Source organism: Agrilus planipennis, unplaced genomic scaffold, assembly GCF_000699045.2.
Source record: "Agrilus planipennis isolate EAB-ADULT unplaced genomic scaffold, Apla_2.0 scaffold28, whole genome shotgun sequence".
Taxonomy (NCBI): Eukaryota; Metazoa; Arthropoda; class Insecta; order Coleoptera; family Buprestidae; genus Agrilus; species Agrilus planipennis.
Window position 1 is genome coordinate 1,748,996 of NW_020438897.1, and position 12,895 is coordinate 1,761,890.

Below are 12,895 nucleotides of genomic sequence, written 5' to 3' on the forward strand. Positions count from 1 at the left end.
TAGATACGTTTTATGTATGCTGGATGATCGAAAAAGTTCTACATACTTTGATGCACGACTCATTAAGTGATAACATCTTGAAATGATGCAACAGCTTAGTTACCTTTCCAATTCAATTGGAACCATTAAGTGAATCGAAAGGTAATAAAGAACATCCGAACTTTAAGCCTCCATTGATAATTGATTTCAACGTTAGATGTACTTACCTATAATAATTAATTACTGCATAATTGATTGTAACGGTAAACATTTCTTCAGGTTTTTTACTATATGCCGATATGGATCTTATAAGTACTCTAGTTATAGCCCATAAATAATTTATTAAAAGTGTCACAGAAATGCAGATTAACAGTAAAGGAAATATTTTAAAAATTAACAGTTACTTGTTACACTAATTCGATCAGCCTTAGGTAATTAATAAGTATTTAAAGAGGACACTTACTGGATAAAATTATTTATTAATAATATCCAATCAAAAAAACTAACTTATTTTAAACGTATGTATGATATTACTGCTATTTTAGTGACTGAAAGTTTAAATGAAAAATTTTTTACAAAAGAAAGTATTATCTTTTATCGTTCGTTTTGTGAAAATGTAAAATAAATTCAGATTGTTATCTTTTTGAAACAATCAGGACAATGATTATATAAGAGATAATTCACCATAATTATAAGGACTTCAGCCAGAAGATTGTATATATTTATTATTGATATGCACCCCCACATCTTCTTATCTTAAGCCAATCTTCGTATTTGTCCAAAATTCCAGTAACCTACATCTTTAAATATTTGCAAACACGAATCTAGCAAAGGTCCATCTACCTTTCGTAACTCCTGTTTTTGTTTCTCTGTCTGTAACTGGTCTTTCATATCTCTAAAAGTGTCCTACCAACTTATATATGGTATCTCGCTTGTTTCTTATTGATTTCTATGCTTTCTTTTCTCATATTTTTTCTAATAGGTACCTCCTCCTCCTTCTCCTCCTCCTCCTTCTCCTTCTTCTACTGCTCCTCCTCCTTCTTCTACTGCTCCTCCTCTTTCTTCTCCTGCTCCTCCTCATTTATAACCTTTTCTATTCACGGTACTTTTAACATCCTCCTATATCACCACCTACCAAAGGTTTTTTTTTTCAAGCAGTGGATACCCATACAAAACCGTACGCAAAACATACACCTTTAACAATCTTTCAGAATTAACAAACATCAAGCACAAAACCCGGCCCTGTACGCTATTCCTTTTTTTATATATCTAGTGCTTTTCCATCCTGAGTTACTTGACTCTTTAAACATCAAAAATCAATAACTTCTAGTTTGGATCCATTTTATTTTTATTTACCCTTACTTCGCTTTATCGTCAGTTATCATTGGGGAAAGTTCTCAAACGTTCTAGAAAATTCTAAAACATTCTCGAATCCTGCAGATGTAGGGTATTCAGGAAAAATCTGTAACATTCTGTAACGTTCTGCCTAGACATTGGAACTCATTGAGCAGCTTTACTGATTCTATGTATGAAATCCTTTTTGCGGCGATATTATATTAACTCCTATATCTTTGAAACCAACCCCTGCAGCTGAAAGGCGAAACTTTTTTCAAGGACGGGGGTAGACCGCTGTCTTACCATATAATCATGAAGCTTACTTTTAATATCTCTGTATATTGATTATTGATAATTATTTTCTGGCCAAAATACCAGTAATCTGCCCAAACAAAAAGTAAACATTTTTCGATGTTATAAATTCAATTTCCAAAGAAAACGAAATTACAGTTACATTTTTTGATACTGAATCTTACACTAATTAACGCTTGAAATTCTTCCTAGTGTCTGTTGGTATTTTTTAATGGCAGATTTTTGAACAATATCGTCTATTGGATTTGCAACAATTGCAGATATTTAAAAGTCTTGAAGGATAGTGATTGGGGTCCTCGGTTACTCCGACTTTTTCCGATCACCAGGTCGTGCTGCACTTTCATGTCTTCAGTTTGGCACACAAACGGCTTACGCTAAGAAGTAGTTACACGAGCAGAGATAGAGGTAACATTGGGCGCTCTAACCGCGAAAGAAATTCCGTTTCACCAAAAGTACGCGCGCGATGTGCTTAATTGAACTCAGTGCAATTGATAACAAACATACGTGCTGGTGATGAGGATAATGAATATAGATGACGACCGATTTGTTACAGGTGCGTTTTACAATATAGAATCATGTCGATTACAGATTCATCTATTGATAAATAAACATTTAATTAATTATACATACAATAATTAGTTATTGTTTGTTGAAAGTGAGATTTAGTCGTTGCATTAGAATTCGCTTGGGATAGACATACGAATACAGTTCCTAGATTCCGTTTAAAAAGTGGGACATACATCGAATGTGAAGCTACTACAACAACTTGCACTTATTATTAATAATAAAGTAAATGTACATAAAGTGTTCTATTTTGCGCTATTATATAATGCCTAGTGTAGCTCTAACCTTCTAGAAAATATTTGCGATACAAATTATTGGTATAAACCTAATAGGCATGTGTCCAATATACTACACAACTTTATCTTTCCATGTTCAGAAAAGTTTTCAGAAAGTAGCTTCCAAGAGAGTAGACGTATATTTAGCCATTCTTTCTACTTAATTTGATGCAAATCAACTGGAAAGCTGAGATATAGCTAGATTAAGCTCAAAATGTGACATTACAGCTATTGTTGTTTCGCTTTTCAATTAGTATTGCTTATTTCTAACATAAAAATTAAAAGATATATCGCAAAAGAAAATATTACAAGTATTACAAAACTTAATTATGGGTTTTTGAATGTCACTTATTATCTTTGGCATACAGTAGTTGTAGTAAGGTAAAATTTTAATCAACAAGCCAATAGCCAGAACTACAGTCACACAACTAAAGCGTGTCTACGATCAATTCGTGAAAGTTCATTTACATTAAATTAATGTCCAATTGTGAAATAAATAGAAATTAGCACCGTACGTCATAATTATATTCGAACACCGACCAAAAACTTTAAATTTCTGCGTTGCCCAAACAGCAATATTAATTCCACCGAGTTAAAGAGTTGGACTAATTCTCGTTTTGTTGATTTTGAAATAGGTACCCATAAAAATTAATCAACGATGAGTAACTGTTTGATATTTCATCATAAAAATGTAATTGAAAAGGTTTATAATATTCTAATAAAATTTGTTAATAAAATGATTTGAAGACGCAAAATCCAATTCTTTAGTAATTTCAAATGTACAGCTGTAATTATTAAAAAAAATAAAATGAAAAGGAAACGAGTTTTGATTAGAAAATGCTTACGTACATAAGTTTTAATAAATAAAATTTTTTCTCTCCTTGTTCTTTGTAACTATGAAAAGACCTCCAATTAATTTTACGTACATGTTTAACTCCGATAATGATACATAAAATCGGATCCTGTTAAACACTTATAAGATAAATTAAGAACAAATTTTAAAAATGGAAAACTATTTTAATTATACCGATATAAACTGAATATTTTTCTTATTTCTGATCATCTATTTATAAAACGGTGCTGACTTAATAGCAACATTAAATTCAAATCTACACACTATTAAAATTATAATAAATGAGTAGTCAATATGAAAGAAATATACACAACCAGTGTATATATAACTGAATTCATTATTTCTCTTTTTGCTTAAAGTTTATGTAGTTTTCACTATCGCGAACAAGGGTTAGTCGTACGATATACAGCGAGTTTTATGAAAACGTTTTTTTTATTGTAAGTTATTGCTGGAAATGATCATTGTCGATCGGAAAAGTATTGTCGGGTTTTCTAAATAACAATTTCATAAAACAACATAAAAGTTTGTATCATGTAAGATGTTTCACAAAAGATACATTATCGTTTATAACTTAAGAACTTTTCAACAAGGACGAGATATTAGGACTAGCGGAACCCGCAAAGTTTAATAAACCATTAATTTATAATTACTATCAAATTTTGCCATACTTGCTTGTCATGAATGGAAAACGTAATACCGTGTCATCATCGTCATAGGGTCGTTAGTCCGACTCCTTTCTATAGCTTGAACCATTTCTCGTTTTCCTAAAACTAGAACATCCACGTTCCTAACTACTTGGAGCTATATTTCTATATTTTAATCCACAGATCCTCTACATCTGTTTCTACTTGTAGTATATCTTTAAATAATCCTCAGAAGGTGTGCTATCATCCCATCTCTCAAAAACATAAGTTTAGCCCATATAGGAAATACAGGATTTGACGGCTGGTCCAAACTTGGACAAGTAATGGGAAACCAAACATTGACTTGTCGATACTGGACCAATATTCAGGGTGTCAGGGTTCGTAAGAGTAACGTATCTTCAAATTTGGTACAGTACTTTGGACAGTCAAGTACAGGTTTGTTAATACTGGACCAACGTTTGGCCAATCTTCAAACACTAAGATTCAGTACATTAACGTTTTGCCGAACTATGTCCAATACTGGGCGAAAATAAATTTTATAAAGTTAATTATTGTGTTCATTATTTACAATCAACACACAAAATTACTAGAATATTTTATTGAAATAATTTTTTAAGTTTCATAATTCAACTTTATCAGTAGGTGTTGGTGTCATGAAAATCAATAATTTTCCAAAATATTAACATCGCAGAACGCTTTAAACATTAAAAACAAGTGTAATATATGTTAATCATTGGTAATAGCATTGGTTGCCCTATAGAGGATTATGCTTGCCAAGCTTGATCCAATATTGAAAAATCTTGAGTCAATCTTGGACCAAACTTAATCCTGTCGTGACTTCCTACATGGGAGAATGCAATAATTCCACCCTGAAGCAAAAGTACAATTTTCTAATTTTCCCTTATTTCTAGTACATGCCTTTCCCCATTTGAAGATTCTAGGTTCAGGGAAACTACCTTACAGGTTTCGATCAAGCGCGAACAAATCCTGGGCGATGTTATTGTGATTAGAGAAACATTTTTAGATTTGTTGTTTGTACATGTAAACATACTGCAGTTAATTAATGAAATTTTAGCAATGCTTATCCAGTTGTATACCTGATACACATTTCGAGGCATTTATCCCTAATAAATAGAATTAATACCCATAAAATTATAGTTTAACGTTAGAATTGTATTACATCTGTAAAACTGTCTTGAACAACGACTTAGCCAGCCATCACATTGTATAAAATTCGTATTTAACGGATTTTCCGTACCGTATCTTTTGCGGTTTTGTTGGTTTATTCTCTATGTCCTGAAATTAACAATCAATGTGCTTGTAATATGTCTATTGCTTGATATTAAATAAACAGCATTCTGAAGGAAAACGAGGAAACGATTTTACACTTGTTTTGTTTCAATGAGTTCACTTAAGGCTTACTTTCGGATGGAATATTTTTTTTGTGAGGAAATCAATGACACAGTTAATCTAATTTTTGTTAAGTACATTAATTGCTTTATGTTCCGTTTAATGATGACCATTGTGACTGGTTGCACCACTTTACCGTTTTTTAAAATCCTCCAACTTTTTTTTAGTGTTTCTTGACTATTATTTTTATAATACATTTTTAATAAAACTATCCACCATGCATATAAGGGGATAATTATAGGGCAGGGTGGGACTTGTTGAACAATTTTCCACTTGAGCGGATATAGCTCCACAATGATAAGTCTCAATGAGTTATTATGCAGTCTGATGGATTACTAATTTATCCCTTTGCAAAAGTGTCCATAGTAATTTTTTTGTGACAAGTCGAATTTAAGAGCTACATTTGTTTAAATCCAGAAAGTTAAGTACGCTCAATGTACCCCATAGGTGACGTAAGTTAAGCAAGGGTATGGGGCAAGTTGAACACTAAGAATGTCCAGCCAAACCATGGGTTAAATGTTGACTAGAGATGAAGTAAAATATGTGTTTGACAATCAGCTCTTTATTTATAGTCTTTTAGTGACATAACATAATAAAACTTACAGTAGTTTTCTTTGAATAATTAACCGAAACTAGAATCTACAAAACATTAATGTATTTTAAGATTAACTTCAGAATTAGATTCAGCCTTTCTGTTAAAAATCAGATTTTAATATTTATATTAGTAGTGTAAGAGCATCTTTTAGTCTTCCTCTTGTACGACCGCATCCTAACAAAAAATAAAACATTCATTAGTTTAGTTGTTTGAGTCGTGGGGTAAGTAGGCAGAATTTTAAAACAAAAGTGAGGTTATAAAAAATTCGTAAGAATTATACCCAGAACCACAGTACATATCAAAAGTACAATTAAAAGCAGAGAACATTTGAATAATACAGACGAAAATTTGTGATAAACAACATTTTTACTTTTTGGTCATAAAATAAACAAAACGCATGGGGGGTTTACTCGCTCATCGAGCCGCTAGCTATCACACGGTGATTACCCCTCCCGCAACCCCTTTTTTTCGCCATACGATACCCATGCTTACGGTTAATAGTTTGCGAGATATTTTGATTGCCCAACTTGCCCCTATGCTCAACTAGCCCCATCATACACTACCTACGATTTTAAATATTTCTAATTACATATCTATAAAACTGCTATAATTAGCACAAAAATCGTTTCTACAATTTAAATTCTGTATTTTAATTATATTCTCTACAACATTAACTGTTCTTTAACATAACATATATAGTAAAAATACAGTTATATGAATTATACTATTAATTGGAGATGTATAATTACAATAATATTGAAATAAAAATTTCAAGGACAGTAACATTACGGATATTGAGTAAGTTTTACTGGTTTCTCCAATTTCTTTTTTTGATAATGAAAAATCGAAAATCAAAAATTAGTTTTATGATTATTAATACCAAGAATTTATTCGGTATGGTTTATACTAGTTAATTGGTGTTTGAACCGCCTTTGAAATTGTTTGAAATCCTTGTAATCGATTTTTAACAATAATTATTACTACTAATAATAAACAAAACTTTTCTAAAAAGTTTCTAATTTCTTTTACAAAGTATTCATTATCTTCACATTATAGTATTGAAATTTAACCGTGTAGTATAAATAAACTTATTATTAATATTATTCACTGAAAGCATTTCAAATAAGTAATACTTGCTTTAAATAACAAAACTGACTTAACAACGCTTTCACAAGACACAAATAGAGAAAATTCCACTCGTTTTAGAAACAATCTATTTTTAAAATTGTTTAGTGCTTACATGGGTGGTAGTAACAATTTCTTTTTTAATATGTTTATCTATGTATAGGCTCTAATAATACAATAAATAATAAATTTACCACTACTAATTTAATTTTTATTGCTACATTTCAAACATCATTTTAATCTTTCTTAGCATTAACCTTTCAGGGTAGAAATTCACTTTACGACACCCTCGTTGAAGTCTCTAATGCTGTTAACATAACTTAAACAGAACTGCCATGTAGACTTTCAAACAAAATAAAGAACGCACTTCGTTTGTGTTGCCATTTCCTATCGTAACGTTATGCTTCTAAACATATCCGTCAAAAAAGAAGGTTGGCAACAATTCAAAAGTTTGTCATTTGGCTGGGCCAACTTTAGGGGTGATGTCGTAATCTGTACATCCTCCCTATTCTATACTAATAGAGTTCCATCAATAACATTTGCCATTTTTTAATTTCAACTTCAACCGTTTTTTTTTTTTTTTGGACATAGGGAATACTTTTATTTATAAAAGATTGATGACTGTAACTGCATTCCAAAGTGCCTACCCATCCTTTGTCCTTAGCAACTGTTGCATTTTAAACTTATTTTCAACTACATTTTATTTATTTCCGAATAATCGATCCGCTTTATTCATTGACTCAAGAGTAAAGCCTGCGTGCAAAAGCGAAAGCAGACACTGATCGTGAGCCTTTTTTTCTCGAAAGGAATTCGCTCTGACGCCTAATCAATAGGTATCTATAGAACCGAAGTACCAGAAAGTAAAACGTAGGAACCTACCGCGAAATTAAAAATTTCATTAAACAACATACACAAGGAAGTAAACGACAAACTTCCTTTGCTAATTTGACACGCACGAACTTATGTAAAGATACGAAACATTGCTTGTAAGGTTTTACATCCAAACATAACAATCAATTTAATTTCTAAAACAATTATCTTCTGGAGAAACAAAAATTGACACTAATTGACAACAAAAATTTCAACGATTGTTTAGAGAACTTTTCACGTTATCTAACTGCTTATCAGTTTTGTGTACCATATGTATATTTTTTCATTTGAATAATACTCGTAGTTACTAATAAGGACCAGTATGTTAAAAAAAAAACTACAACGTGTAATTATACAACATGCTACTGAAGTGAAACTTCTTCAAACACACAAACATACCGGAATAGGGGTTAAGGAATTGGTTTAATGGTATTATTTGTACACTATGAATTTAAATTTTATACTATACACGCCGGAGTTTCCTGTAACTAACGTTGCATTGAAGCGCGCTCAGGGCTCAAGCGATCTCCACTACGAACTCGACTACGTGGTCGAGTAGAGGGAGGACATCCGTTGCATGATTTCGTTACCTAGCAACTCGTATGAAACGAACTTACCCTACCGTGCGTAATGAAGTTTTACTTCAAAAAGTGAAAGGGTACCCCACCATATCTTAAAAAAAATGTAGAAATTCAAAAGTAAGGCAGAAAAATCTTCGAAATGCTGAGGCAGATAATCTTTCATTCTCTTCTGTGTCATTTTTCTCACCCGAACCACAACCCACCTGTTCCCACGATTCCTGAAAGGAGAGTGAAGAGGGCCTTCCGCCCTACCTTCCGGCGTAGACCGGAGGGGCTGCCCGCCCACCAACATTAGTGGCTGGTAGGAATGAAACACCCAAAAGTTCTTTTTTTTCTCCAACGATATTTCGATCTGATTGTGACTGAACCATTGCGTTAGCTTGAAACCGAAAGTGTGAAACATCCGTACTACGATTTAACTTTTTTTTATATAATCGTAATAAATAATGAAAAAATGCTTTGTAATGTTTCAGAGTTTTATCGTAGAACTGCACAGTTATTTCTATGTACACTTGAAAAAGCTTCATTGAAACAATTGTAGAATTTTATATAAACACTTCAAAATTTCCACAGGTTTCTCTCCTGCGTGTCGTATGTTGTGAATGGTGGCATATTTGATGTGATCCTGATTTGTAACCGTAGCTTGACCGGTATGCGAAAGTATGAATCGATCTTTAGAAATAAAAACAAGGAAAAGATCTACGTGCACTTGTTATTACATTTAACATTTTCGCATCTCGCATTGTTAATTTAATTTGGAATTATAGAAACATGAACGTTTTAAAATACTGTTGAATAGTGATCTCTCAAATTTTTAATCAATGCTTACTAATCAAAGTGTGTTCTCAAAGAAGTGTTATTCTATTTCATTTACTATATCAGACATTGATTGATTTTGTACGAACTGACAGCGAAGGCCTGTCTAATGAGTTGATTCACGTTAAATGCGACAGTGTGACAATATAATTATCTTATTATTCTTACACCTACTTTTGCTTTTTACAAAAATGTAACTGCTACACCTTCTACCTAGCTAAACTATGTCATAAATGCTTGCCGCACCTACCAAATGCCTTAATTAATAAATTTATTAATTGAAAAGAGATTTTTCTGCTCGTGATCAATATACATGTATAGTTCTAAATTATACCAAAGTTAGTTTTACGTCATCCGCATGGTTTGTATAAACCAGCTCATAAAGTAAGTATAGAAAATACGACATCAGTTACGCATGAGAATTAAGTTTAGTTAAGTAGGGTGAACGTAAGTCGCAACTAACTTTGTAAGCTACATAACATATGTTCCAGCGTGTTTGCTCGCAGACTACAAAAATCACAAATGCTTTCCGTAGGTGATTAAATAATCAATATGTAATTTTTATTGTTTTACTAATGTTACTATATAAATGAATATTGAAAATTCGAAAACGATTATTAAAGACTAATTGGTTTGTAAAGCAAATAAGAATAGTGAGATCACATATGTCAGTGTGGAAAAGGCTCTATAGTCGACTCTCGATAATTTGACACTTGGTAATTTGAATCTTTCGATAATTTCAAAAAATTTTCCGGTCCCTTGAAAAATATTCGACAAATTGAATAAAAAAATGTTAATTGGTCCCCTCGGTAATTTGAAGTTGAAGGAGTAGTACCTTGTTCGCCAAAATGCGATAATTTGAAGTCAGAACTTCCCTACTCTCTATAATTTGAAGCATTTATCATGCCAGACCTGTCGTTTGTTTATTGTGCTCATGTTGACGATGACATCAGTGTCCACGGTGTCCTAACCGAAGCCGCATTGATGAATATGGTCTCTCTATATGAGGATGAGAAAGAAAACGAAGAAGAAGAACCGCCAACTCCACTATCGAAAATTCTTTGGATTATGAACTTCTAATAACAATAAATCACGAATTTTTATCAAACTCTTATTTACTTGAGTTCCCCCTCCTCCTCGTGGTTATTTAAACGCTTGTTATTTTGAACTCTTGATAATTTGAAATTAATCTCTGGTCCTTGAGTTTCAAATTATCGAGACTCGATTGTAAATATTTAAGAGTAAGGATAATGCAGGATTAATGTGAGGTATTAGTAAAGGAAGTAGTAGAGGTGCTTCGCCAAGCAATCCCAAAACTGATAACTTTGTGATAACGGGTGATTACTATTTAAAATATAAGTGGCTTAATGAATACCGTAGACAAAAATTTTCAGTCTCTCAGAGACTTTCAACGTCTCTGAGAGCGTCTTTTACAGTCTCTCATTTATTGCCTAGGTGTTTTTATGGATCTCTCACAGTCTCTGTCTGAGAGACTCGAACGATAAAATTGTTAATTCAGAGATTCGAGTCTCTCACAGAGAGACTGAATAAATAAAACTGAAAAATTGAGAGACTCGAGTCTCTCGTAGAAAGACTGGGATCTCTGAAATATGTTGAACTTAGAAAATTTTAATCATGTCTATCGAGACACCACTTATTGAGACTCTCGTTCAGAGATTCGAGTCTCTTATTCAGAGACTGGATACGAAATGAGGATCTCTCTATGAGCGACTCGAGTCTCTCGTTCAGAGATTCGAATCGCTCGTTCAGAGACTGGATACGAAATGAGGATCTCTCTATGAGCGACTCGAGTCTCTCGTTCAGAGACCATAAACATTTTTTTTGACAGTCTCTCTCAGCGACACTAGAGAGACTCGATGACAAACGGAGACTCGAGTCTCGTTTTCAGAGACTCTCAAAGACTGAACATTTTTATCTTGGGTATAATTTAAATTTACTTATATAATCTATCACAGGGCCTGCATATTTTTTTCACATTAATTTTTTTGTTATAAAAAAGAAACATTTTATGCTATTTTGTTACAAAATAGGTAAAATTAATCAGCTCCTCATTATGGACTTTCACTTTGTAATTTTAGAATCTGTTACATCATTAAGTTGACCCTGTCTTTATACGCATGGTAAAAATAATTACACAAATAAAAGTTTTGATAATGTTGCTTTATGTTCTTTTTTTTAATTAAATGCATACGTAAATATTCTAATTAAGAGTTATGCTTGCAAAAATATTAATTACCACCTTGTGGATAGTTTCACTAAATGTTTTTACGTAGGTATACCTCAGGCCATTTCATTATAATAAGTAACACATAGTGCAAACTTACAAGACAAAATTTAAGATAGATAGTAATTGTTTATTTCGTTATTTTATACAGTCTAATTTGACTATTATGCAAGATAAGGTTTAAGACACACTCACATATGCTATTAATTGAAACCAAGAATACTTAGAACGAAATTTTTATTGCGTAAATCATTTTTAATTTGCCGCCTAAAGGATCTAATAAAATTATAAAAAAAATTCTTCGGCATTATTTTAAGCCCTGTCTCGGTGAAGTGAAGTGAAGTGAAGAACAACTTAAAAAAAATTTGTTCGTCAAAAGAAATCTCTCATGTCGAAGGTAACGTTTGAATTTAAAATATTTTTTGTGGTATTCTCTTTTCTAACTTTTTAACAGCGTTGAATTGGTATGTTTAAAACTAAAAGAGAACAAAAGAACTTCATGGTTTTGATCGCGTCACATCATACATGTGCTATACATGGTGAAAACAGAATAAGATGTCACGGTTGGAAAGGAAACGAAAGTGTAACTAAACCGATTGTTAAACAGTATTGATTTAGAATTTCATTTGATTGACCTTCACGTTGGTATTTACAAACCGACAATTACCAGCACAGAAAATGAAAATTTAGCACGTCTACAACAATTTAAACGTAAAATGAATACAAAGTGTTTGTATTAAGTACAACTTAATTGATATCAAACTAATTAAATCTATAACTTCAATATGACAGGCATTTTATTACTATTTGTGAAGAAAAATAATTACAACATAAAAGGAAATTAAAAGTAGATTTATTATTAATACCTTACATGCATTAGATAGGTAACGTAAATACTTCTAACAAATGCTCAGGATAGATTTTTAATAAAAGAGAAGCAGGAAGTAAAGACGAAAACTGTAACAAAAATTAAGTTACTTAATAATTCTTTTACACATATCCTGATACCTTGAGATTTTCTGCATAGCTGCATATATTATATCGAAAAATTTGATACGTACGATAAAATCAAAATGTTGAATGCAGACGCTTTTGGAATTTGTATATTATTTTTTGATTTTTTTATTCAGCTTTAACGAATTTTAAAAAAGTAAATTCAAAACTGATTTTTATTATAGATACTTCTTGAAAAACAAACTATAAAAATAATGTGAAAGTGTGCTTGTGTAATGTTAAATGTAAAGATAAGCATTCACATTAACATTTGCGTTTACATTTATCTACTCCTAAT

General features: G+C 31.9%; 1 long non-coding RNA gene across 1 annotated transcript in view; it reads left to right on the forward strand.

Annotated features, from left to right (window-relative positions):
* Nucleotides 1-1,999: 1,999 nt before the first annotated feature.
* The window catches only part of LOC112904047, a 64,911-nt gene continuing 54,015 nt past the window's right edge, over nt 2,000-12,895 (forward strand). Inside the window, exon 1 of the long non-coding RNA XR_003230867.1 lies at nt 2,000-2,179. This is a non-coding gene — a long non-coding RNA (uncharacterized LOC112904047). The remainder of the gene's footprint in view (nt 2,180-12,895) is intronic.